This window comes from Chiloscyllium punctatum, chromosome 2 (assembly GCF_047496795.1).
Source record: "Chiloscyllium punctatum isolate Juve2018m chromosome 2, sChiPun1.3, whole genome shotgun sequence".
Lineage (NCBI taxonomy): Eukaryota > Metazoa > Chordata > Chondrichthyes > Orectolobiformes > Hemiscylliidae > Chiloscyllium > Chiloscyllium punctatum.
In genome coordinates this window covers 47,762,101-47,785,820 of record NC_092740.1, presented here as the reverse complement: position 1 = coordinate 47,785,820, position 23,720 = coordinate 47,762,101, and positions in this window count along the sequence as shown.

Below are 23,720 nucleotides of genomic sequence, written 5' to 3'. Positions count from 1 at the left end.
AGGAATGAAATCTAGACGATATGGATTTTGAGGTGCCTCAAAATAGATTTAAAAATGAAGAAGTCTTTGAGGAGCGGGATAGGTTAGTAAGCTATCTGTCTTAGGAGCATAGAATGGAGTTGAAAGATTTGTTACTACAGTATAAGAACATATGTAAGAATCAGATAGAGAGGACTAATGCTATTGTACATGAAGTAGACATAGGGAATACTGCTCCGATAAAACAACACCCCTCTTGGCATCATCCTGTCAAAGCCAGACAGGTCCAGAAGGAGGTGGAGGCCATGCTTGACGAGGACATCATCAAACCAAGCCAGAGCAAGTGGAGTTTGCCGATCATCTTAGTTCCCAAACCAAACAGGACTCAACAATTCTACATGGATTATTGGAAAGGTCAATGCCGTTACAAAATTGGACTCGTATCCAATTCCTAGATTGGAGCTCTGTATCAAGAAAGTTGGACAAGCCAGTTACATCACCAAGTTGGACTTAATGTGTGGTTACTGGCAGGTACCTTTATCAGAGACGGTGAAAGAAATTTCTGCATTTGTAATCCCAAAATGGACTATATCAGTTTAAAGTGATGCCCTTTGGAATGAAGAACACACCCACCACATTCCGAAGACTCATGACCAGAGTTGTGGCTAGGTTAACAAACTGTGCAGTCTATTTGGATGATGTAGTGATCTGTAGTAAGACCTGGAAAGATCACATGGTACAATTACATGCTTCTTGCTGTTTGATTGACTGCAAGAAGCAAAACTGGTGATAACCTTAATTAAAATGGAATTTGTGAAAGCAGTGGTGATGTTCTTGGGACATAACATTGATCACGGAAGGTAGACCCCACAGAACACAAAGACGAAGACCATTGAGGAATTTAAACAACCAACCTCGAAGAAAGAGGTGTGTCAATTCTCAGGACTCAGCTGATTCTATCAGAAGTTTGCTCCAAGCTTCAGCAGCGTAGTGGCACCATTGACCGATTTGCTGAAGAAGAACACGGTCAACAGAACCATGCCAGGAGGTATTCGACCATTTGAAATCGATATTAACCACCAAACCAGTTTTAGCTCCACCAAACTTCTCAAAACTTTTTAAAGTCGCCATCAATGCTAGTGACATAGGAATTGGAGCTGTATTCCTACAGAAGATGAAGATGGGATTGAACTGCCAGTTGGTTACTTTTCAAAGAAGATCAACATCCACCAGAGGAAATATTCCACAAGCGAAAAGGAACAATTGAGTTTGGCACTGGCCTTACAACATTTTAATGTGTATGTCACGAACTGCCGGAGACGGTTGTGTACACAGATCACAATCTGCTTACATTCTAAGAACGTTTTAAAGATAAGAATATAAGACTATTTCGTTGGAGTCTTATGTTTCAGACTTTTAATTTAAAAATCATACATGCTGCGGGTCAGAAGAATGTAATTGCAGATTCATTATCGTGGATTTAACTGATTGAGTTTAGATGAGATTTGATATATAACATATATATGTAGGTATATGGGAAGAAGTTAAGGTGAACTTATATTAAAGTTATCTATATGTCAGGATAATATTTTTCAAGAAGTAGAGAAAAAAACAAGCCATCTTTTCATTATAATGGTTCATTTTTTTAAGGGGGGAGGTGATATGAAGATGTGGGTGAGCTGTACCTTTTTAAGAGAATTAAAAGCTAGCAGTGACAGCACCAAGTGTTCTCAATAAGATACAATATAACATGTACTGCAGCTCCTGGAGTAGCTGTGCGCCTGGAAATGACAAAAAACAGATTCAAATTAGGCGAATCAGTTTAAAATATTCCCCGAAAAAGTACCAAATTCCAATCAAGTTTGAATTGAGTATACTGACAATTTTAAAAACCAAAGACAAAATCCGATTCTCTGGGGTATAAGACCGGGGAAATATTGAACAGATGGAGAAGAACTGCTAAGCCCAGCATGTCAACAGACTGTTGCCTGAAAAACAGCCCTCTTAAAAGGTACCTTTTCAATCAGTAACCTGTCAAGCAGAATCCCTAAGAAGAAAAGAAGACACAGGAAGATCCAAAAAGAAGAACCGAAAGCTGCCTGGTTTTGAGATAACAAGTGTTGTTTTGTAAATCTTAGAGTCATAGAGATGTACAGAACAGAACAGAGCAGAAACAGACCCTTCGGTCCAACCCATCCATGCCGACCAGATATCCCAACACAATCGAGTTCCATCTGTCAGCACCCGGCCCATATCCCTCCAAACCCTTCTTATTCATATACCCATCCAGATACCTTTTAAATGTTGCAATTGTACCAGCCTCTACTACTTCCTCTGGCAGCTCATTCCATACATGCACCACCCTCTGAGTGAAACAGTTGTCCCTTGGGTCTCTTTTATATCTTTCCCCTCTCACCGTAAACCTATGCCCTCTGGTTCTGGACTCCCCCACCCCAGGGAAAAAACGTTGTCTATTTATCCTATCCATGCCCCTCATGATTTTGTAAACCTCTATAAGGTCACCCCTCAGCCTCCGATGCTCCAGGGAAAACAGCCCCAGCCTATTCAATCTCTCCCTGTAGCTCAAATCCTCCAACCCAGGCAACTTCCTTGTAAATCTTTTCTGAACCCTTTCAAGTCTCACAATATCTTTCCGATAGGAAGGAGACCGGAATTGGGAGTTTTATCAGACTAGTATTATAGAAGGGAAGATGATAGTTAGGTTAGAGTAAGGACTTGTACATAATTGTTAGTTAATTATCCTTGATTATACAGTATGAAATAAATTTTTACTTTAAATAGTTTTTGATCACTCGAATTATTACAGACTACTGCATGGGATAAATGTTTTCTGTGTTGCTGGTTTTAAATTAAGCAGGAGAGTTTGCCCCGCGTCGTAACAAAGGTCAAATGTGACCATGGAGAGTTCCGTTTCTTACATACCAAAAAGGCCATTCAGATCACAGCAACAAGTGTTTACTAATGTAGAGTAATGTACTGGAAACCCAATCATAGTTGAACAACTCAGCACTAATTAATCAATAGTATACAGTGGGCGGGAGTATGTGACAATACTGCCATTTTAAAAAGGTTATTTTGGCCTTGGTTTTTGTTTTGAAAGAGAGGTTGTAAAGGCAGAGGTGCTGAAGAGTCTAGGGGGTCACAGCTAAACAATGGAAGGGGGGAGACCAGTTCCCCCAGTTTGGGTTTGGTTTTTCCTCTAGCAGTCACAAGATGAGTGAGTTCAGAAGAGCTGCAAGCTTCAGTAAAGGATTCCTCTGACTTTCTCTGAAATCTCTCTCTGGAAGTTTTCCCTTCTGCCTGTAAGAATCTGTGTTTGAATTTACCTTTTTACCAAGGGTTATGTTTATGAGATTTTACTGTATTGGAACAGTTATTTTGTAATAGTTACTGTATTGGATTGGTTAGGTTTTCCAATAATTAAGTTATTCTAAATTCTGCTTTCTTTTCTTTGTGTTTCAAATGTAACATTGAAATGAATTCTGTTTTGGTTAAAGCTGAGTGGTTTGACCAGTTGCATCATACCCACATCACATCCGCCTTTAAAATAAGACAACAATAGAGTCTAGACTACCTTTTCAAAATACTTTGAGAGGTGTATGGCCTGGTCCATAACAATATGTGCCACCATGTTAATGTTACAAGAAGCATATATAAAAGACAATGTAATTGTATTTACAATTAGAGCGCCATTGACTTTTCTTCCAATCTGAGCTGAAGATTAAGCGGGTAATTGGACTGTCATGTCAAAACCAGATTTGGGGTAGTCTTTGGCTTGTCCCTGCATTATACCAGTATAATGTATGAATAAATTACCACGTACTTTGAACTCTGCTGTCTCCTGAAAAATTATTAACACTGTAAACTTGTTCAAACAGTTTTGGCACTGTGAGCTGGGAGTTCTGCCTGACACAGTGGACTGCAGAGTGGGTGAGTATTTTGATTTACCACCCTGTGGATAGCATGGCACTCAGTGTGCATGCATGACTATAAGTCAGAACACAGAAGAACTTTATAATTGGAGCAAATATGGAGAAAGCAGAGTTAAAGGGTGTGACAACTTAAGGGGCATGCATAAAAATACTAGGGTAGGAAAAACCACTGGAGCACGAAGGTCTGTGCAAAAAACAAATACTGGGGTGAAAAAAAAACAAAGGGGCATGAAGGAAAGCGCAAAAATATCAAGGAGATAGCCTCAGGAAACAGACCGTATAGGGCTGTTGGAAAAAACACAAGCGAGAGAGACACTACTTTTGGAGTATAACATTAACCCTTTGTGGTTTGAATGCACCTTTGCTTGTTGGTTGTTTTATGTTGTCATGGATAATTTGCATGTTTTTGTTCTCTGGAGCTCAAAATCTGGGGCTATTTTGAGGCTGGCTTGTATTTTGGGGTTAGCTTGTATTTTGAGGCTGGCTTGTATTTTGGGGTTAGCTTGTATTTTGAGGTTAGCTTGTATTTTGAGGTTAGCTTGTATTTCGGGGTTAGCTTGTATTTCGGGGTTAGGTTGTACTTTGAGGTTAGCTTGTATTTCAGGAACATATGATGATTTGAAATGAATGTATAGGCCAGTATTAAGTTTAGAATATGCATGTTAAAGTGACATCACTTTAAGGAAAGAGTCATGGTCATGTAAAAAGACCTGCTATGAAATGTTGACTTAGAGTTTGTGTCTTAAAGCAAGGTAAAAAATTATTTCTTGGAATTGGCCATAGTTGATTAAAAGTAATTGAAAAAATTAAAAAGAAAATTCATAACTTACGTCTTTCTCCTTAAATAGTCTCAAAACAAAAACCTGTGCTAATAAATATGCACAAGAGAGGCAACAGAATGGTCTCAACGTAAACAGAAGGGAATCCAAGCTGACAGATAAGAGTGGAGATGATAATAATTGCTGGAGCCCTGATAGATCAATCCTGCTGACAGAGTTTGTAAAGAATAAAGTATTAATCAGGAATATTACTCAAAACAGTTGGATGTTTTGTATTAGTTGCTTGTGCTAATTAATCCATTCTGTTTGACATGAAATGGATGGATACTATGTATTTTTCAGAAATATTGAGTCTATGTATGATGTTATTTTACTGCTACTGAGTGAAGTAATCTGTGGATAGAGAACTGGAGGATAGAATAACAAACAGAAATATTGAATGTTACAGCAAATTATGTGAATAGTTCAACCAAAAAAGAACTGTAGGTAATATTCAGGTCGCCTCGGTCTGGTGGCTTTACTGGAAGTGGGGAAAATTAAAAGCAATGTCAGACAGACACAGAGTAATTTCCAGCCACTTTTCAATGCCAACAGTGGTAAACAGACTGTAATACAACTAACTGCAGTTGAATTTCAGAAGCTATTCTCAGACAAGTGACTAGTAGCATCCTTTGGAGTTAGAAAAAAGGATAACTGGATATATATTGAGGCGCTGTTAGGGGGCTGATAGTGCAGCATATACTGGAACCTGTATCTCTATTACAGATCTATATTTACCATTAACAAATAAAACGGTGAAACTACAGGGTGTGAGTGGTGGGACCCAACCAGCCTCTCTCAGCCAACTGATTGAAATAAGAATTGCTGATAATTAATGCTTGTATTTCTGGGTATAAAAGTACTGAAGGTAGTGTACTGCAGATAGATTTATTGGAACAATTTGGAGCCATAATTGATGTGCAAGAAGCCAAAATTAAATGGACTTGTCAGTTTAGATTCAGCAAATCAAGGATTGCATGCCTTCTTAAGAGTATTTGTGCTGTCACAATAAAGTGGGCATGCAATCCCGACGACCCCTATCACAAATTGGCAATGATGTGCCCCAAATTATGGACAACCACCAAAAATTGAATGTGAACAATTGGATATAAAACCGATTGAGATACCTAAAGAAACAATATCCCATTAGATTTGAAGCCATGCAGGTAGTTAGAGAGATTGTGAATGATTTGGAGAAACAGACATTGACCTCTGCACCAATACTAGGAGGTCACTCCCTGACCTGAAAACTTTTTTCCTTTTCTTGCAGTGAAAGCAATGGCAATCAATCTGCAGTAATATTGCAGAGTTACAGAGACAAGCTCCAACCTATGGGATACTGTTCGTGCAAAATGTACTTGGTCATGATGAGACAATACGAGCCATCCAATGTGCTACCTGAGCACTAACAACATCCTCCCCCTTGACACAAATGGTGAAGGTGATATTACACTCCCCACATCGTATAGCCCAGCTATTGGAAACTGGCAGACGGAGAGGTGTTACAGACAGTCAGCGAGCCAAGTGAGAAGCTGTATTTCTGCCAGGAGATAAGCACATTGAAGTGGTTAACGACAAGAGAGAGAACCCAGCAAGCTAAATGAATCAGGAAGGAGAGACGCATGATTTTGCCCCCCTCATGAAGCAGGAAGAAGACATAGAGGGTCGAGTTAAGGAAGAGCCATTAGAGAAGGGAAATGTAAAATACATGTTTGTAGATGGAGCAGGGAAGTATTATGATGGTGGGGCCCAGATGGGGTGGGCTGGGGTTAATTTAAAAGGGGAACTTTTGGCAGGAGAAAGTATAGATGGATGTCACTCCACACAGGTAGCTGAACTAAAAGCACTTACGGCTCCCCTCCAGCTAGGAAAAAGACAAAGGGTTAATATCTACACAGATAGTAAATATGCCTTTGGCGTGGTCCACGACTATGTGATAGCATGAGCAAGGCCAGTATATATTACTTCAAGTTGGAGTATAATTCAACTTGAGACCCCAGTCAAGGACCTAGTGGAAACAGCTATTGAACCAAAAGCAGCAGTGATTAAAATTAAAATGCACAGAAGGATCCAATCGCCAGAACAGAGGAAACAAATACACAGATAATGTAGTAAAAACAATGTTAGAACAGGAAGTGATAACAGTAGAAACTGTGGAAAAACAAGAAGCCAAAGATAACGAATGGAACATTTTAAGTTTACAAGCAGCAGCTAGTTTAGAAGAAAAGTTAGAATGGATTAACAATAAGGCAATGTTAGGAGCAGATGATGTTTGGAGAAAGGAAGGTAAGATGGTAGCTCCTGTTAACAGACCCAATGCAATGTTTACCATTGACTAGCACAGGTAGGCACAAATAAAATGATTCTGGATTAGTGGTACTGGAAGAGCACAGAAGTTCAGGCAGCATCCAACAAGCAGCGAAATCGACGTTTCGGGCAAAAGCCCTTCATCAGGAATAAAGGCAGTGAGCCTGAAGCGTGGAGAGATAAGCTAGAGGAGGGTGGGGTGGGGAGAAAGTAGCATAGAGTACAATGGGTGAGTGGGGGAGGGGATGAACTGATACCCAATTGCAAGTTGTGCAAAAGAATGGGAAGAGACATTACTACATTTTGTCAGAGATGCACTGCATGTGCACAGAGAGAACCAATATAGGGAATTAAAATTAAAATGAGCCACTAGTTCTGTCCACAGGGACCATAGGAACATATTCAAATAGATTTCTTAAGACCACTCCCACAAAGTCTGAATAAAAACATTTCTGCCTGGTCATGGTTGACCAGTTCTTTAGATGGGTTGAAGTCTCCCTCACGAGGGATTGTACAGCAACCACAGTAGCAAGAATAGTTGCCACAGAAATAATACCCAGGTTCCCCTCTAATTGGACTCAGACCAAGGGACCCATTTTACAAGCAAATGCCTGAAAGAAGCTCACAAACTCTTGGGAATAACACAGAAATATCATATCTCTTTCTACCCACAAAGCTCAGATATGGTAGCGACAGTGTATAGAACTCTGAAAAATTCCCTGACTAAGGCAATGGAGAAGGGGTAAAATGGATCCTTCCCTATCAGCCTCAGAGAGCAATGCCCTTGAGGGTCACTAGACTAAATCCCTTTGAGCTCATGATAGGCTGGGCAATAACATTCTCTCAGGACCTGATCACTGGGGGAGCAGAACTTACTAACAGTAAGGAACTGGTTTAGGATTACATGAAATCCCTCTATAAGCATTTACACATACTTTACACATACTTTATGTACAAGCATGAGACCAGCCGCTCATCAGAGACTGGAAGTCTGAGGGACACCCAGGACAAACAGGAATGCCAGCCCCAGGATCAAAGGTCCTGGTAAAAATAATTTCAAGCAAGGAAGCCCTAACCCTTCAATGGGAGGTAATATTAGTAGGTTAATGAAAATTGAATTGGTAAATGGAGAAATCCTGTGGAATGTAAAGTATATAAAACTAACAGCCGCCAGCAAGTCTGGTATTTTCCTTTTCTCTCTTTTTCAGATCATAGGATGCCCTCTTGCAACATTAGCTCAGAACTTCACCAACAATCAACATATTTCCGAAGACCTCGAGAACCAGATCGTGACACGGTTGTGCAGTGGTAATTGTAATTAAGAATAACACTGATAAAAATGCTACTCCTCTGTTGGCTTCTCTTGATTTTGATCCCACTGAGAACAGATGGGCACATGGAAAAGAGAGAACTTAATGATAACACATTTATATACATGTCATATGCTTATGCCAAATGTACTAATGTCTCTGGATGCTGGGTTTGTTTCCAGGCATTCAAAGGGCAGTATCTCTCTGAGACCAATTCCTTTCCTCCAAAGAATGGATCACTCGCCAAAATGAATCCCTAATGGCTGGATTTCATACAGCTGACAAGTTTTCTGCAGAGACTGGGTTATATTGGGTAGACATTAATGGTACCTGAGATAAATGGGCATCCGCAGGGGTTTTGAAGGCTGGTACCAACCCATATCAACTAGATTAATACCTCCCATAAACTACCATTTGTTACCATTACCAAAACATCAGGGGTTGAAAAAGTGGTTGCTTCTATTGGCCTTATTAGATCAGATCCAGGGGGTTGGTCTACAGGTCAGAGTAGTTGCATTCAGTATTTTAGTGTCACTTTGCCTACATCTAAATTTAATTTTACCAACCTCACATCAGCAGGAACTATTAATCATGTCTGGTTTTCTAAATATATAAATCATCTTATCCTGAACAATGGTATTTTGTGTGTGGACATAAAGCATTGCACAGCTACCACCATCTTGGACAGCATCGTATTACCTATGTCACGTGGTGTCATTTGTAGCCCATACATCATCCTCTGGAGGGATCACTGAGACAGTACAAAGGTGTCATTACAAAAACAGAATGATTATTTGCCATCTCGTTACCCTGGTGCAGTATAGCCAAGCTAATTAGGGAATCCATCAGTGTGGCAGCTATCCTAGAGCAGGAAGCAAATGACATCTCTCAGGGTCTTGATAAGATTAATGCTAAAATGGTCACCATCTGAAACACAGCATCACAAACAGCGTGGCCGTTGATTGGCTACCAGCATAAAAAGGAGGCACATGTGTGCACTCATTGGCAAAGAATGTTGCACATGTATTCCAGACAACTCTGAGAAAACTCAGAATTGACTGATCACATGCATAGTGAAGTGATCAAGCTTGAACAATCCCCAGTTTCAAACCTATGAAGTTGGGCCTGGGAACATCCTTGATCCAGGAAATAGTGATCTTGGTTGTCATTATCCATATGCTTTACATTGCTGTCACAATGTTTAAATATTGTTTACACCAGCTACTGGAGACTGGAGACTGCTGCCTCCACTTTTTGAAAAATACTAAAGAACGAGCAACAAGAACAAGGTGACCCTATGGTTATTATGGGAGAAGACTGGATCAATCCTACCAAAGAAACACAAGAAATCATTAAGCAACAGAATATTAAATTTAAGGACTTTTTTTTGCATTTGAGTGAATTATTATTTTGTGCTGACACTCCACAACCTGAAAGGATTGATGGGAGAAATGAAAAAAACATGACATGACAAATATAGACCATTTCTGATTCAAAACTCCCATCAGGGAAGTGCGAAAGGTACAAAGAAACATACACTATTGGTTAATTAGTGCTGGGTTATTCAACAATGATTGGGTTTCCAGGACATCACTCTACATTAATAATCACTTGTTGCTATAATCTGAATGAGCTTTTGTGGTATGTGAGAAACCAAACTCTCCATGGTCACTTCTGTCCTTTTATCTCTCAACTATGATGCGGTGTCTGCTATTTTATACAAGACCATTACAGAGTCATCTTTGAGATTTCTCAGCATTTCAACTCTCTTAGCCGCTGTCCTTGATAAGAGGTAGGAAGGCCCCTATTACTCTATTACTTGTAATTAGTATTTAAACCTTTATCTGTTAGTGACTTTAAAGATATGTGTGTGTTAAATTTATGATTTATTAGGAAACTATATCTATGATTATCTTGAAGAATCTTAATTAAAACCTACATTTTAACTGATTTATTAGAAAAAACTTAAAAGAAATAACTAATTGATATGAAATATTCTTATCTTTAGGATAATAAAGAATGTTGCTCATCTAATCTTACTCAAAGGAAGCAGACAGCTATTGTTTTAAGCATTGAGAACGCAAGCTTTCCCTCACTCTCTAATTCTTGTTAAACATAGGGCAAAGCTTATTGGTGCTTTGGCGGCCATTTTTGCTGTGCTGTCACAGGCAGCCCCAACACCATGACTGATGAAAGCAAGTGTTCCATATGCCTTTTTTGCTATCCTATTCACGTGCTCTGCACAGATTTGTGAATCATTACCCAAGGTCCCTCTGGTTCTCTTAGCTACTCAGTGTCCTGCCATTCATTAAATACTCTCTTACTTTGTTTCTTCTTCTAATGTGCATCACCTCATACTTTTCGGGATTAAACACCATGTGCCACTGGTCTGCCCATCTGACCAATCCAGCTATAGCACATTTCAATAGCAGTAGTTTAATTATAGTGCAATAAATTCAGTGAGAGATGGTGCAATGGTTATTAAGCCAACACATTAACACTTGTTCAAAATTGTTATTACTTATCCATTCCTTATCCCAAGGAGTATAAATTCCAAGCTTGTTGCAACAGAATGTATTTACTGGGCAATACTTCTCTTACTTGAGAGGTAACCACATCTGGTTTTATTTCTATCCATTGCATCTAAAAGGTAGTATATTGAGATTGAATTTCTTGTCTAAACCCAACCCTAACCTTAAATTTATTTGCAAATAAATTGCACTTTAATTTCCCAACCCCTCTTTTTGACTCTTTATCACAATTGACTGAAGAATATAGAATGACAGCTTGCTCAGCACTGCACCATAAACAAATAATTAAAATATTTCTTTCTGTGTGGAGTGATCTGGTTTGCTCTTGGAAATTTTGCCTGATGATGTTTCAAATAAGGAAATTATTGTACAAAGGCTCCTGTAAAAGTTGAATTCCAAAACTCGAGCTACCATGTTGCATGTTTTATTCTTTGTACTTAAATGCAACTGCAGTGTTCTCATTGTGGATAGTAAGTTTTATGTGTACGAAGTGCAACTAGCATTAACAGGGCAGATGTGCAATATTATCTCTCAGCTATTACTGTGTTTGTTTTCAAAATGATACAGCTGTCCACAGTGTTGCAAAGTCCAGTATTAATTCATGAAGTAGTAACCACCCACATTTTTGCTTTTCGATAAAAGTACTGTATTTTCAGTGTACATTTTATCTGATCTGTGCATGCTTTGTGTTGGATTCAATCTCCACATTCTGAAAATACATGTAAGAAGCTGTAGAATAGGTGTTGAAATATTAAAAATTTTAATTGTTTAAGAGCATATGGTATCACACCTTTCTACATTGACAGGATGTGGTTTCCTGGGTAGGTGAGATATGGGTTGAAAAAGCCTGCTGCAGCTGTTGTTAAAGGACATCTGATCATAAGCCTTTCCAAAATCAGTTGGTGATCTAGTAGTGATTTGTTTTCAGTAATTTTAGATTTATTACACTCTTGCCAAATAGCTCAAGACTATAGCTGGAGATATTTATCTGAGGCAACAATTAAAGGTGCGTAGAATTTGATAGTCCCCAGAAATGAGAACAGGGTTGTTATGCACAATTAATCCAAACATGTTTCTTCCAAAAAGCGTAGTTTGCAGCTGAAGACAAAAATCAGTGTTGAATGGCTGCATAACTCAGTACTGAGACTAAATTCATGTAAGGTTAGAACCAATTAAAGCTCACCTCAATTACATGAAGCTAGCATATACCTCTTAAAGTGGAAATGTGTCCTGGTTGAAGCAGTGTCGAGAAAGAGAATCTGAATTGTAAGAATAATGATTAATAGGACAACAGGTGAGAAAGCTTGCTCAAGGTTCTGAGGGTGCACCTAAGGCCTTCATGCAGGAGATAAAAAAGGAGGACAAAGATCCTCTGTTCATAAGAGGTTAGGAGACCCTAAAATAGACATTACACTGGTTGTGCTATCAGACTGCCACTTCAGTCAATAACAGTGGAATAATCTAAAGGACCTGAAAGCATTGTCACAAGAAATTCAATGTCGTTCTGGAAATGCCATATGCTTACAACTGAACTATAACCCCAGTCACGTGCATGGACTTTCTAACAAATATGGATGATATATAACACTCAGAGCCTTACCTCATCCTCACACAAGTTCTATTGCAGAAGACTCAGTTGAGTACTTCGATGAGATGGTAAGGTTAAGTGAATGGACAGTTAGGATTGCTTTACTAGTCTTGCACTCAAATGAGTTGATTATGGATAGGCTGACCACATAGAGGCTGTGCTGGTTGCATTCTCTTTGGTTGGTCACCAAATTTTGGACAGCAAGGCTGTTCCCTCATGATGGCAAGATTGTGCACAGAGCAGACCTCCATAAATCTTAACACACTCTTCAAGGTATTGTTGTGTTCCTCCAGAGCAGACATATTGGTTCAAACATGCTAATGGTCCACTTGAGCACGTAGTAGTATGGTTTTCATAATACCCATACAGCTTGTATTTGCACAGATTGTGCACTGTGGTCAAGAGCCCTGTGGTCTGTAGCTACCATTTAGTTAAATTAGTGCTTCAAATGCAACTGGTACATTGGAGTACACAGAATGAAAGCATTATGATTGCTGCCAGCAGTCTGGAACTGACCAACATGATGCACTAAGTATGCTCATAAACCAGCTAAGCATTGGAATGTAATTCTCCGTATCCGTGACACATCTCAGAGCTCTTGTCGAGAATCTGCAAAGCGACATGTATGCAGTGATCAGTACAGTGAAGCTGCGTCTTCACTCTGCCTGTTTCTCACTGGCAACAGAACAAGATGTATGCAAGTTCTCTTTGCGCAGAAAGACTCAATGGTATGCCATAAGAATAAAGTATTGGAAATATCACCAATTGAAAAATGTTTAAATCCATGATCAATTTCACAACTACTGGCAAAGTTGTCCTCAACTTCCTGAGATTGCAATTATGCCTGTAGCAGGTGACAAATTTTCACCCGTTTAGTGAAAGAGGTACTGTTTCTTAAAGATGCTAAAGTACATAAATCCCTGAATGCTCTGGTAGATACGGTCTCGAGCTGCTTGTCCTGTTATACCACGTCTTTTCAGATTTCTTGTCATTCTGTGGTCAAAGTGGGGTTGCAAATAACATATATGAGAACAAGTTTGATTTGTGTAGAATTCTTCAAGGCAGGACAACGTCTATCACCATCTGTCAAACACTCCTCATATACTTTAGGAACCTTAAATAACTGTATGGACCAGTAAATATTACTACAAATTTGGCAACAGCCAGGAAGAATAATCCAATAACTAACCAAAGCCTTAAATAGTACTGGAAGGGTTTTTTTCTGCTAATGAATGCATGTTCTGCTGTTCATATTTAAGAAATGGTGCCAACTGGAACATTTAGCTCCAAAATGTGAGCATTGCTGTCAAACTAATGTTATATACTGATTGATATCAATGTCTGCTGACACTATATAAGCTTCCAGTGCATGCTTCTAGCATCAATACCTTACCCACTACAGTGTAATACACAGCATAAATGGACATGCCAGCTATGGATGCCATTTTGGAAGCAAAACAGGAGCCATTTTGACAAAACTGACAGATATCCAATAGAAACAAATTTTGTTCTTGGAAATGTAAGATTTTTTTTCTATGTATTTATTGAAAAATTTTTTCACTCATGATTTTTCTTTCAGTTGCTTTTTGTAAACGTACAAAAGTACAGAAAAATAGAAATAATATTGTACTATTATATTACAGTAATGTTGACAATAAATTGCCTACTACTCTTCAAGATACTGTTGTCTCATATTTACTTAACTTAACCCAAATAAGTATAAACTCAAATTAAATAACATTAAATTACAATCCACTAAAATTAAATTACACTACGTTGTACTATATTACATTACTCCATACCTCCACCAAGGCTCCCATCCATGGGAGCAACAGTTATTATACTCATGTTTACTAGGCCTTCCCCCCGCCCCGAGTCCCTGGACCACCACATACAGCCCTCATGGCTATAAAAAGGCCCTAATCAATACCATCGACAAATCCATGTCTATGTAATTTAGAAAGGGCCGCCATGTCTTATAAAATTGCTCTGTTCCATGGGGCATCATACTTGTTAGATAATCTTGAGGGACATGCTCCATCACAAGTCTCTGCCACTCTGCAAGACCTGGAGGCTTTTCTGATATCCAATTCATAGGATGTTCTTCCTCGCACAGTGTGTAAGAATATTGAATAACCTCTTCCCGTGCTCACCTGAAGAGGGAAGATTCAGTAGTCCTAAGAAGAAGGATACCAGATCCTCCCTAACTTCCCATGATCCTCTGCAGCTCATTCACAGTGACACCCCAGTATCTGTGGATCTTGTAACAGGACGAAAAGCAATGTGTAATGATGTCGATGCTGATTCTACATTTGGGACATTTCAGGAAAGATCTGTTCTTAAACTTTGCTAACCTCTCTGGCACCTATGGATTCTGTGGAGGATCTTCAACTGCATCGCTTATACCTATTGCATATTGAAATTTTCTTTACATTCCCCCATATGTCCTCCCATGTTTTCAATGAGATTTCTTCCTCTAATTCCTGATTCCAAATTTCATGGAGTCTCTCCATAACCCCCCAGGCATTCCCTCTCTGCAGATGATATATGGTACTAACTGAGAGACTGCCCCCACATAAGACCACTCTACGTTCTATATCTGACTTGTAGGGCTGGGTCAAGAGGGAGGTCTTCTTCTGTATGTAATCCTTAACCTAGAGGTATCGGAGAAAGTCCCTATTAGGGATTCTGTATTTTTGACCTAATTGGTTGAAAAACATCAAGACCTCGCCCTCAAATAGATCTCCTCGACAAGAAACTCCTTTACCCTCCCATGCTCTGAAGCCGGAGTCCATTGACCCCAGTCTAAATCCTGGGGCTTCCACTAATGGGGTGAATGGTGAAGTCTTAAGTAAGTTGCCCTCACCCTGCCACATTATCCTCCGTGCGTTCACCATATTTATGATAATCAGACTCTCACAATGCGCAACTACAGATCTCATCTTACCCATAAACAGTAAGTTTGTGAGGGGAAATCTCAACATCAAGCCATATTGACTTTGAGTCACTGCGCACCCATTCACCTACATGTGAATGGTATCTCTTCAGATCTGGGAGGTCCACTCCCTGCCCCTTGTGTTTCTCCCCCCCACTCCCCCATCCCCCAAAATATCCTGTGCAAGTTGTAACTCGGTAAATTTAATTAGGGGACGCCTACGGCACCAAATAAATGATCCAAGCCATCCCGCAAACCTCCGTAGCACCGGTTTAGGTAATAACAATGGGAATATCCTCATAGGATTTAACAACCGAGGAAGAACATTCATTTTAATCAAGGCTATACAGCCTAGCCATGATATGGGCAGTCCCTTCCATCGCTGCAAGTCCTGCTTTATTCTTTCAAACAGCTGTACAAGGTTAGCTCTGTACAGCAGCCAGAAGCAAGGGGTAATAAAAAGTTCCAAGTAGAGAAAACCTTTCTGTGACCATCTAAAAGGGAACTCCATTCCATCCTCCACCTGCGGTACTTCCACCAATCCCCCACAGGCATGACTTCCAACTTTGTAAAATTTATCTTGTATCCTGAAAAGCTGATGAATAATTTAATTTTTTGTATTAGTCGGGCTATGAACTTTTCGAGGTAAGCCAAAAACAGAAGGACATCGTCTGCACAGAGAGTGATATTGTGTTTCCCAGCTCCCACCTTTGGTGCCAATATTTCAGGGTCCTTTGGATAACTCCACCAGCGGTTCAAGATCGAAGGTAAACAGTAACAGCGATAAGGGACATCCCTGTCGGTTGCCCTTCCCCACACCAAAATTGTTCGATTTCACTTCATTTGTAATAACTGCCACCTTAGGGTCTTTACATATCACTGTCACCCACCTGGCGAAGGTCCCTCCCAGGCCAAAGTGATCTAGAACAGCAAAGAGATATGACCATTCCACCCGATCAAAAGACTTTTCTGCATCCAGAGAGACCACCAACCCCGGAATCAGTCTCTGCGGATATATTTGCACCATATTCAATACCTGCCTGATATTATTAGAGGAGCTGCGACCCTTGATAAAACCTGTCAAGTCCTCACTTATAATAACGGGCAGCACCTTCTCCAAACTCAGAGCTAACACCTTTGATAGGATTTTAAAATCCACATTCAACAATGAGATGGGTCTATATGATGTGCAATCCTCAGTGTCTTTCCCTTTCTTTAAAATAAAGGCAATATCAGCCTCCCTAAGAGAGGGCGGAAGACAGTCCTGACTATACGAATGACCATACAACTCCAGAAGTAGTTCAGCTAACATCTGTATGAACTCCTTGTCAAGTTCACTCAGGAACCCGACTGGACTGGGTGCCTTTCCACCTTGGAGCTGCCTTACTGCCTCTTGCACCTCCTGTACTGTCAGAGGTGCATTTAAAAGGGAGGCCTGATCTGCGTCCAGGCCTTATCTGAAAGTCCAGGTTTTCAAAAAAGGATTCCATTCTTGCTATTCCATCCCCACAGCCCTCCAACCAGTATAACTCTGCATAGAATTCCCAAAATCTGGCATTGATCTTTTTTCAGTTCACGAGTGACATTGCCAGTTCTCCCCCGATAGACACAATGGACTGTGGGGCACTTTTCTTCCTAGTCAGCTAAGCCAGGTATCTACCTGGCTTATCCCCATATTCAAACAGCCTTTGCTTTGGAAAGGAGGCTCCTCTCTTTGCCACTTGTGTGAGCACTGAGTCCAGAGCAGCCCAGAGAACCGTGACCCATTGCAATTTGACCACAGATGGTCTGGTGTAATATGCTGACTTGGCTGCCTTCAGCTGGGCCTCAAGCATCAAGCATCTGCTGCTGCTCTCGTCTCTGTCTCCTTCTCACTGTTGAGTATGAAATAATCAGAAACCTTAAGAACGCTTTAGTAGTTTCCCAGAGCACTGATGGATTACTGGCTGTACCCCGATTGATGTCCCAAAAGCCCTGAACCTCTTTATGATATACTGTACAAAGTTATGATCCTTCAACAGAAATGGATCCATTTGCCAGTGCCGCGTGCCTACTCCACTACCCTTGATCTTAACATCTAACTATACTGCCACATGGTCCGAAATACGCTCCCAATCCTGCAGGCCAACAGCAAGTCCAAACAAACCGAAGGAACAAAGAACATATCAATTCTTGTGTGGCACTTGTGTGGGTTGGAGTAAAAGGTAAAATCCCTCCCACGCGAGTGGAGACACCTCCACACATCCACTAGCTCCAACTCCTCATGCAAGTTCACTAACTGTCTAGACTGACAAGGTGTACCTGACAGAACCTTTACAATCCTGGCTACCCCAGGGTCCATGTGACGATTAAAGTCTCCTCCTGTAATCGTATGGCGCACCCCAAGAGCCATTAACTTAGAGATTGCATCAACTAAAAATTTGAGAGCATGCGCAGGGGGACAGTAAACATTCAGGATGCCATACTCTTCTCCATGTATCAGTGCCTTGAGAATGACGAACAGTCCACACTCATCCTTGATTTGATCTGTCACCTGAAATGGAAGGTTCTTTTGTACCAGTATGGCCACTCCTCTGCTTTTGGAGTTAAAGGAGGTGCAGAATACCCTATTGTATCTCCCTTGCTGTAACTTCAGATGTTTCCCATCTGTCAAATGTGTCTCTTGCAACAGCGCGATGTCAACCATTTCCTGCTTACGATTTGAGAGCACCTTTTTCTTTTTAATGGGGCAATGGCTCCCCTTTATATTCCAGGTGCACCACCTGAACAGATCACTAGCCATGACCATACCTTACAGCCCGCAATCCCCCGAGAGGAAGAAGCCCATTCAAGGTGCAGCAAGTAGAGAAAATACAGACTTTATCAAATCTAAAGACTATTCTTACAAACACTACCAAAACGACCAGAACTAAGAAACTAACCTCTGTTCCTAACTTGAACAAATAAGTACAAAAAACACAATCTCCAGAGATCTCCCCCCTCGCCCATAGGGGGCATTCACTCCCAACCATCCTCGCACCTTCCACGTCCCCCAAACCCAAGCAATGGAAAAAAAGCATGTTATTTACACTCCTGCAAGTTAACAATGGATGCACACCCCTCCCCCTCCACATCTCAACCCCACACATCTTTATGTCAAAGAAGTAACTTCACCCCTCACCCAGCAAAACAGAACAATAGAACAACTAATAACTACCAAACGGATATAATATAAAACATTTTGGAGTTTACACCAGAGCAATACCAAGCCTATAAGGCCCGAGTACCCAAAAGGAAAAAGAACAAAGAAAGTGAAGATTTTTTAAAAATTATGCCATTGCCCACACATATCTTTTCCTCTTTGCCTCTCAGTCAAAGTCTATCATTTCAGAGAATTCAAAATTCTTTTGCTTTTTCCGCCGAGTCAAAGTTGTAGGAAGCATCCCCATAATTGAAACGTAACAGTGCCAGGTACCTCAGAGAATATAGAATATTTAAATATCTTAATTCTTTTCTTTACATCAAAGGCCTTCATTTTCTTAATTATGGCCCCAGAAAAGTCATGAAAAAACATTATCCTCGAACCTTTATAAACCAAAGCTTGTGGATCTCCTTCCAGTCTTCTGGCTGTGTCTATTATTAATTACCTTTCCTTACAGTTCTGGAGTCGCACTATGACGGGGCATGGAACCTGCGCACTGCGATCTGGTGGGCCCACTCCACACCCACCCGGACCAAGACGATGCCCCAGCAACTCCAGAAGCCACCTCCTGGGAAATTCAGCAAGGTTTTCGTTATCTTCACGCTCCGGAAGGACGCAATCCATAAGTCTTTTCTCCGACCTTGATTTTTGAGGTCGACTACTTGTTCCAACAGGGCCTGAACCTGGCCTTCCAAGATTTGGACCCGCACCTCAAAGCTCTCTGTTGCAGCCTCCAAGGCCGCAGTCCTCTGTTTCAATGCTTCTATGCGCTGATCCAAAGTTCAGATCTCCTGCTCACGCTTTGTCAGCATGGTAGTAATTGGCTCCAGTGCTCCCTCAATTTTTTTCACGGAGTTTTGCGAACCCACTTTGTAGGAGCCCACTTTGCCTGGGGTGTGGCACAGAGCCCAACACAATAAACCCATGAATCCTTTGAACTCCAATCATTCCAGGTATGTTTTAATATGTCCTACGTAATGACATAACAGGAGGGCACATGTGAAAAACATTGTCCCATAATGCATTGCCAAAGCTAACAGAATGCCAGGTTAAAGTTCAGCACATTGTTTGACATATCCTGCACAGGTGGATTACTGTTCTGAACAAAACACATTATGTGCAATAAAGGTAGTAAAGTTGCAAGCATTACGTCAATCATAGAATGGGAAGAAAAGCATGTTATTTACATTCCTGCAAGTTAACAACAGACACCCACCACCCTCCTCCACATCTCAATCCCACACATTTTTACATCAAAGAAGTAACCTCACCCAGCAATCCACCTAAACTGCACATAGAGTCATAGAGATGCACAGGATGGAAACAGACCCTTCGGTCCAACAGTCCATGCAGACCAGATAACCCAACCCAATCTAGTCCCATCTGCCAGCATCCGGCCCATATCCTTCCAAATCCTTCCTATTCATATACCCATCCAAATGTCTTTTAAATGTTGCAATTGTACCAGCTTCCACCACTTCCTCTGGCAGCTCATTCCATATTTGTACCATCCTCTGTGTGAAAAAGTTGCCGCTTAGGTCTCTTTTATATCTTTCCCCTCTCATCCTAAACCTATGCCCTCTAGTTCTGGACTCCCCCACTCAGGGAAATGACTTTGTCTATTTATCCTATCCATGCCCCTCACAATTTTGTAAACCTCTATAAGGTCACCCCTCAGCTTCCGATGCTCCAGGGAAAACAGCCCCAGCCTGTTCAGCCTCTCCCTATAGCTCAAATCCTCCAAACCTGGCAACATCCTTGTAAATCTTTTCTGAACCCTTTCAAGTTTCACAACATCTTTCCGATAGGAAGGAGACCAGAATTGCATGTAATATTCCAACAGTGGTCTAACTGATCTGTACAGCTGCAACATGACCTCCCAACTCCTGTACTCAGTACTCTGACCAATAAAAGAAAGCGTAGCAAACGCCTTCTTCACTATCCTATCTACCTGCGAATCCACTTTCAAGGAGCTATGAACCTGCACTCCAAGGTCTCTTTGTTCAGCAAATACACCCTAGGACCTTAGCATTGAGAGTATAAGTCCTGCTAAGATTTGCTTTCCCAAAATGCAGCACCTCGCATTTATCTGAATTAAACTCCATCTGCCACTTCTCAGCTCATTGGCCCATCTGGTCAAGATCCTGTTGTAATCTGAGGTAACCTTCTTCGCTGTCCACTACACCTCCAATTTTGGTGTCATCGGCAAACTTACTAACTTTACCTGTTATGCTCACATCCAAATCATTTATGCAAAAGACAAAAAGTAGAGGACCCAGCACTGATCCTTGTGACACTCCACTGGCCTCAGGCCTCAGGCCTCCAGTCTGAAAAACAACCCTCCACCACCATCCTCTGTCTTCTACCTTTGAGCTAGTTCTGTATCCAAATGGCTAGTTCTCCCTGTATTCCGTGAGATCTAACCTTGCTCACGAGTCTCCCATGGGGAACCTTGTCGAATGCCTTACTGAAGTCCATACAGATCACATCCACCGCTCTGCCCTCATCAATCCTCTTTGTTACTTCTTCTAAAAACTCAATAAAGTTTGTGAGACATGATTTTCCACACACAAAGCCATGTTGACTACCCCTAATCAGTCCTTAAGATGGTGGAATTTGAATTTCAAATCAACAAACCTGGAATTAAGAGACAAATGATGACCATGAAACCATCATCCACTGTCAGAAAAAAAAACCCATCTGGTTCACTAATGTCTTTTAGGGAAGGCAACTGCCATCCATTTCTGGTCTGGCCTACATATGACTTCAGACCCACTGTAATGTGGCTAACTCTTAACTGCCCTCTGGGCAATTCAGGATGGGCTATAAATGGTTGCCCAGCCAGCGATGCCCTCACCCGGTGAATTAATAAACAAAACGGAATGGAATCCTTTCAGTAAGCAGGATGTGCTGGAGTACAGTCAAGCAAACAGAGTCGGTGGCTTTGTAGTGGATATTAGTGGATAGCACCCCCAGAAATGGAAAGAGTGAAGTCAAGTGAGGAAAGAAATCAGACGGAACCAGGAGGGAGCGAGAGCAAAACAAAAGCTGTGTTTTTTCACTTCTGGACAAAAGCATCATTGTATTGGTGGAGGGGGGCATGGTCAGAATACTTGAGAGTGGGCATTCAGTTGAGTTGACAGTCTGAAAGTGACTCAGCAGAACTCGAAAGAGCCTGCTAAATGGATTTTATTTTAAAATGCTGTTGACAGATAGGAAAGATACATCACCTCCAAGGTTACCATTCTGTAGGGACCATTCTATTTGTGACATCCTGATTCATCCCTGTCACTCCCAGCATTTCCTCTGCACCACAGCACATTCCCAGGCAGTGGCACAAGGTCTAACACTTACTCTTTCTCCTCCCACCTCCTCAATGTCCAAGATCCCACACATACCTCCCAGGTGAGGCAGTGTTTTATGTGCACATTTAAATTGGTTTACTGTATTCACTGTTCACAATGTGGTCTCCTATAGCCTGGCGAGGCCAAATGAAGGCAGGCTGAATGCATTGCTTGTAAGAATGATCCCAATTTTCCAGTCGCTTGCAATAACTAACAAAATAAACTTGCTCTCATTCTAACAATTACACCCGGGGCCTGTGTTCCTGTGAAGCTCAATGCAAACTGGAGGAATGCCACCTTATTTCCTACTTGGAGATTTCACATCCTCTAGGATTTCAGATAGAGTTCAACAACTTAATTATATGACCTCTCTTCTCCATCTTGATGAGCTGCTTCATCCTGTTGGCTTTCCTCAGCATAGCAGACCCATTTTCACCTCATGTACCACCATTAGAGCTCCTTTTCAAACTCTGCAATTTTGTTTAGGGCATCTGCGCTTCCTCCCACTTTATAATCAGCAATTGAAAACATCCACCATTTTCCAATCCTTTTCAGTTCTGAAGAAGTCATATTGAATTCCAAATCTTGATCTGTGGGAGAAAACTGGAGCACCCAGAGGAAACCCATGAAGACACAGAGAAAACATATAAACTAGAATCGCCAAGGATGGAATCAAACCTGGATCCCTGTGAGACAGCAGTGCTAACCACTGAGCCACCATGTTGCCCCACAGTGAGTACCCTGAATCTTTATATACATACACAGTATATTCTATGGATCTGCTTTCAAATTTGTTGTGATGCTTTCTACTGTCAATTTGATGCTAACATTTTCCATCAAGGAGCCCAGAATAACGACTTCCTAGGTAACAAATACTTACTAATCATGAGGAAATAAAAAGATCTTAGCTTTGCTTTGTGCAATAATTCTGAATCTCATCTGCTGTTGAATTCTGGGAAGTTTATTTAGAAGCAAAGTACTAGACCAACAATACATAGAGTATTTACAAATTATTCGGATAAAAGTGCTTTACATCAGTCCAATAATTTTTCCAACTTCTAGCTCTCAGATACATTTACCAAATGGAAGTCATACTGCTTTAACTGGAATCATACAATTGTTGATGCAACTAACCATTTCTTTACTTGTTAGATGAATGTTTCCTGTCAGCCCCTTGACAAGTTTCAATGAATTTCAAATTCATTTAGTTTTTAAACTCATTTCACATATCTTTACTGTTCCATGAAAAATGAGAAATGGACAAGGAAATGGCATTAATGAGAAAAATTTTCATGGTGAGCACGTTAGAATAAATAAGCTACTTTGTGCTATAAAACTCTGATGTTATAATCAGTTGCAGCAGGTGCTTAGAAAACAAGTTAGAATTAGAAGCAAAACTTGAAAGCAATTTTCACCCAACACCTGTATAACTTTTGCCAATAAATACTCCATCTCTTAGAATATGCTATTATCCCTTTCAGACCCTCATGTGCTTTTGAATCTGCTTCCCGTTGAGCAGATTGACCATCCATCACCTTAAATATTCGCTGTCACCACGACTGGCACATGAGGCAGCGGTGTGCAGGATCTACAAGATGCACTTCAGCAACTCAACAAACATTTTTCAGCACCTGCCAAATCTGCAACCTCTACCATCTAGAAGTTAAGGGAGTACACACCTGAAAATTCTAACATTTGAAAGTTCTTCTCCAAGCCACATGCTATACTGACTTGGAACTGCATTGCTGTGCACTAGATCAAAATCCTGGAACTC